The sequence below is a fragment of the Macrobrachium rosenbergii genome, chromosome 12 (genome assembly GCF_040412425.1).
Source record: "Macrobrachium rosenbergii isolate ZJJX-2024 chromosome 12, ASM4041242v1, whole genome shotgun sequence".
Classification (NCBI taxonomy): Eukaryota; Metazoa; Arthropoda; class Malacostraca; order Decapoda; family Palaemonidae; genus Macrobrachium; species Macrobrachium rosenbergii.
In genome coordinates, this window is record NC_089752.1 from 14,127,001 (window position 1) to 14,133,000 (window position 6,000).

Here is a 6,000-nt window from a genome sequence, read left to right on the forward strand (position 1 = left end):
AGCTCATGAACACGGAGGATCATGAGACTCCTGGGAAGCGAAGCAAGACAAGAGAACATCTTCCCACTTTTTTTTCCAGGATTAGAGGAGGGTACTGGGTTCCCGCCCCGTTGGCCTTCGAACTAGATAGAAAGATACCAAAATTTTTTCAAATCCATTACTACAAAGGCTGCAGTCACACGACAATACACCATCGAAGCGCTAACCATGACTGAAGAACTCGTAAACCAGAAAAGAAAGGCATGGCAATATATACTAGTTCCAAACTGAGACTAATTGTTAAACAGAATGTAATAATATTTCATATAATTATGTATTTCCGTACGTACGTAAATACACACACACACACATATATATATATTATATACAGACATGATAAATATATATATTTTATATATATGTATATATATATATATATATATATATATATATATATATATATATATATATATATATATATATATATATATATATATACATATACATATACATATACATATTGTGAGTGTGTGTACGCGAGTGAGTGTGCGTGTGTACACATATATAAACATCAAAGGGAAGGAGAGAGCAAAACCTCCTTTCAACAGATACAGGGATATTTCCCTGTAGACCAAAAGAGAGAGAGAGAGAGAGAGAGAGAGAGAGAGAGAGAGAGAGAGAGAGAGAGAGAGAGATGATTATAACCAGGCGGCAGTAATCGAAGCAGCAAAAGAAAGGGAGAGAAGCGCTGCGGATGCTGCTAAAGACGACCACGATGATGCCACCAGATAAAACCTTCATCCGCAAGAAGAGGAATATTCCGTTGTTATTTACGGATTCTGCCCACAATGAAAGGGAGGAAACCTACAATGGGAGTGAACGATATTAATGAAGGAATGGCGGATGCTGGCTGTGTGTGTGTGTGCGTGTGAAGGCATGCAAGTGCGTCATGTGTTAACAATAATAATTGTAGTCCAGCCAACGTTTCACTTCCTGCCATCTACAGTTAACGTAAATAAGCATCGTAATGCTATTTGACGGATCACCCCTTGCGCTAAGCATATGATACTCTCAAATTCAAAAGTGTTCACACACACGATATATATATATATATATATATATATATATATATAATCTGTATAAATATGTATATACAGTATACATATATGCTTATAATCACTCACATGTAATTTTGTACTTTGAGCACAACCGTGTTTCATCTCTTCCCAGTGGTGTGATATATATATTATATATATATATATATATATATATATATATATATATATATATATACTATATATACACATATGTATGTAAGCACATATATATGTATATAATATACACATATATGCATATATATATACAATACGCACACATAAACTCATCGACCCTAACACCAAGTGACGCACATGGGATCTGTGAAACTCCGCTACTAATGTTCTTTCCTGTGGTCTTCTGTCTTGCACAAACCTCCACTCACCTTCCGCATCCCTTTTGGCAAATCTCATCCAAGTAGATGTGGGTCTTCCAACTCTTCTCGTGGCCACTGGAGCCTATTCGAAAAAAGCATCTCCCCACGTTTGTGGGAAGGACATTATCTCATCTATATGTGGAACTTCCGTCACTTCCCTTATGCTATCATGTCTTACTCTATCCTACCATCTGACTCCTAATATTCTTCTTAACGCTTTGTTTTCAAGTCGACAAAATATTTAAATATATTTTCAATGTCATAGGATGGTTATACATACATACATACACATTAAATATATATATATATATATATAATATATATATATATATAATATATATATATATATATATATATATAATATATATATATATATATATATATATATATATATATATATATATATATATATATATGTATACACATGGATATACATGTACATATTGATGTATATATGAGTGAGGTTTGGACAAGAGTATATACAAAATTAGTACTGGACCTAATTTACGGTATCAAAGATTTCCACTACGATATCATCCTCTGTGACAAATATACTCAATGGTATGAATCATCAACGAGTTAAATAACAAACAAATAAACAATAACGTATTCAAATGAAGACAAAGCACTGTGGGTTCACAGGGTACCACTATGGATAATTTGATCTGATTTATGAATGTTCTTTCTGTGCCTTTATGGTATTACAAGATTCCTAAGGTCATACTTCTGGCATAAACGTTTCGAGAAAAGAAGTTTTTTTTCCTTTTTGTAGCCCTCTCAATCATATAGGGGTCGGTTCGTTTATTTCGTCGTCTCTATAAGTATCTTTTTACTTTATCATCCTTGTCCCTTTTAGTCCTCTCTCTCTCTCTCTCTCTCTCTCTCTCTCTCTCCACAGACCATCCTTTCACCTAGCACGTAATCATTCGAAACACTCTTCCCTCTCTCACTGACAAATGACCTGCATAAATGGCCTTCGTGTTTGAGGACATGCTCAAATTAATGAAGGCACTACTCGAAACATTCCGCTATCAAGATATTCGGTCTTTGCCCCAAGATGGGTTTCTCACGCAAGGAAACGGCCACTTAAAGATCTCTCGTTATCCATACATCTCCAAAATGGAAATAAAAAAAAAAATAAATGGAATACTTGTTACATGTACAAAAGAATATATAGCTCCCACGTCGAGACAATGTATGGTGTGATCAATATTCCATAGAGGGGACCTTGATCCTCCTGGCTGTTCGCTTAGCAGGCAAAAACACGAAACGTGGACAAAATCCTTGATCAACCGCGTGAGAGGACCTCAGCAGGGTTTGAGCCTCGCCCGAATATTATGAGGTGGGAGGGGGAAAAAAAGGTGAAACTAATTACTGCGAATGAGAGGTGCGTAATATATTAAAGGTGAAATGTAATTTCAGTGGTTGCTTGGTTTAAAAGCCTTGAGTGTAAAATCTTACAGAATAGATAATCAAGCCCATTTTCGAAAAGCATATAAAAGTCAATGAAAAAGTAATAGTAAAGAAATAATTCAATTATCTAAATGTACATATCATAGCACAACGAATAAAAACATAACCTGTCAAAGTAACTGACTTAACTAATAATAACACTGTGAATGTGATGAAATCTATAAAACCAACAGACTGAGAGTCGGAATATATAAAAACTTGAAATGCATGGAATATATGAAAGAATATTTCCACTCTGAGAGACGTAGTAGGCTTATCCGGAGGTAGGCCTATTCCTGGGTCTAATCTCCTATGCTACAATAGAGCTACGCTACTGAAAGTCGTTCAGCTCTCACTCTACTTTAGAGAGAGAGAGAGAGAGAGAGAGAGAGAGAGAGAGAGAGAGAGAGAGCAACTCTGGTCGTTTACACCAACTAGTCTAAGCTTTCAGCTTCCACGAGCCAAATAAACTCAAGTGAACTGAATAAATAAAAGCCCTTTTGCAGAATTTGTTTGTGGATAAATTCTTCCAAAAACCGACGAACGAAGTGGAAAAATAAAATCACAGTGAAGAGACGAGGCCCTGATTTCTCCCAGCTCTAGGAATTTAAAAATAATTATTATGCATGTATATAATATTTATGATACAAAGGCATAAAAATACTTATACAAATAACTGATAATACTGAATGAAAGTGATTTCAAATTTATACAGCAAACACCCTAAAATCGACCCTATTGAAGTTTGGGATACGATTTAGACATATTTACTACACAATAGTTTCTCGCTGGACGAGTCGGTAGAGTTCTCGGCTAGCACTCTGCTAATGAAGAATTAGAGGAATTTATTTCTGGTGATAGAAATTCATTTCTCGCTATAATGTGGTTCGGATTCCACAATAAGCTGTAGGTCCCGTTGCTAGGTAACCAATTGGTTCATAGCCACTTAAAATAAGTCTGATCCTTCGAGCCAGCCCTAGGAGAGCTGTTAATCAGCTCAGTGGTCTGGTTAAACTAAGGTATACATAACTTTAACTACACAATACATTGTGGCTCTGTTGACCAGGTAGTGAATAAGGTATCTGGCGGTTACTCGACTTTTCTTGGGTGGCAAGCTGGCTGAAGGTCATGAGACAAGCAACGTCATCCTAGACTGGATAGGTGAGAGAAGAGCTTAATATCTGCAGAAACCGTCATCTACAGGGGAAAGGAGCACAACTATATATATATATATATATATATATATATATATATATATATATATATATATATATATACTCACACACACACACACATATATATATATATAAACATATAAAAAGTCAAGTAACCACCAGGTACTTAAACAGATGTGAAAAAGCTGCTTAACTGCAGAGAGAGAGAGGGACACTAAAGCTACCCCAACTTGACAGCCACTTTTTTGATGGGAAACATCATCGCCCCTGGGAGAACCAAGGAAGCTTGGGCCACCTTAGTTTGCGCTTGTGAATTCAGAGAAGGCCGCAAAGCCTCCTAATATGAAGTTCGTCACACACTAATGGGCACTACTGTGATGGGGAGGACTGCTGCACCTGGGAGATCAGGGAAGCCTGGGACCAGTTCGTTTACAGATTCAAATTCGGAGGCATGAAGGCTTCTCAATATGAAGTGCAATGTGGACTCTTTTAATCTTCATTATTCCGAACTGAGATTTGTGTTAGATTATTACTTTGGATTCTTCTTTTTCGTTAAATCTTGTGGCTTTATTCTCCCATATATTAGAACATAATTTCATTGTAAATACAATGTAGCCTCAAAGAAGGCCATGAGTTAATGGCTGAAATGGCAGTCGGCCTCGGAATGAGTAACTATTGCAGCACAGTAGCCGATTTTGTTTATCAGTTCATGAGTTCACCCTCAAAGACCAGAAGTTTAAGTATGGATGCCACATGTGCGTTAGCACCTGAAGAAAGTACATGAAAGATTGCCCGAATAGAATAACTAATATATATATATATATATATATATATATATATATATATATATATATATATATATATATATATATATAAATAAATAATAAATTTCTTGAGAGCGCAATGACTTACATTGGTTACAAGGGCCTGCAGTATCCTACGCAGTGCAAACATGGGCACTGACAAAGGTAACTGAGATCCTGAAAGTTGATGTCGAGAATCGAGGTCAGTGGGAAGAGACCGTATTACGAATGCATGTGTGGCAGAAGGATGTGGTGTCCACCAGGTAAGGGAGTAGAAAAGAAATCATGGGAAACAGGGGATAGACGAAGACTCAGATTGGTTGGCTTATAGATTTTGGGCATAAATGCCGAGCGCTCGGGCAACTGGCGTTCAAACAGGAAGAGGGAAGGAAAGAGGCGAGTGCAGTGCCTCACTGCACGTATGAATTCGTAACGGGAAACGCTGACGTCCAAAAAGTTTATGATTTCTCTGAGTGACATTTCTGAGTAAATGCTCGTTTGATGATTTAAACCGACTTATCAGCAATACGAAACATGGACGAGTTCTGACGACTGGCTTCACAATGGAAGCCTCGTACCCTAAAATTCCATTCAACAGAAAGGATCATCATTATCATTTACTGAAACATCAACATCAATATGCAGCATTTCATAAGTCAGTTATAAACCAAAAAATCACAATGGTGAAAAAAAAGGCACAAAAATGCTCAAAAAATAGTTCTCGCTCTATTTTTTTTTTCGATGCAAAAACTACATTCATAATTTCATTCTGTTAAAATCACATTTTTCCCAGAAAAATGAAAATGATTCTTTTTTTAATTTCTTTTTTTCCTCGCCATTTGCTGTAACAAATTGAGGGAGGAAAAAATTTGTGCTTCTGCATAATTGTTCCAAAATGTTACTGACGACGAACTCGCCAGTGGGGGGGGGGGGGCGGGGCTGGAGTTCCGCACCCCTCCCCTGCAACGTCCCTCCTCTCTTCTACATTCCCCCTACCAAGTTCCCTCATCAGTTAGGTTTCTCCCTACCTTCCCTCGCAAGTCCAGTGCCCCTCCCGCTCCCCCTCCCCTCCCTCTTAAAAGACAAATTAGAGCCTACTGATTATAAAATAGCAAGGAAA

The 6,000-nt window shown here is 37.1% G+C and overlaps 1 protein-coding gene across 1 annotated transcript in view; it reads right to left on the reverse strand.

Annotated features, from left to right (window-relative positions):
* The window catches only part of LOC136844410 (GTPase-activating Rap/Ran-GAP domain-like protein 3), a 907,028-nt gene that overhangs the window by 26,105 nt on the left and 874,923 nt on the right, over positions 1 to 6,000 (reverse strand).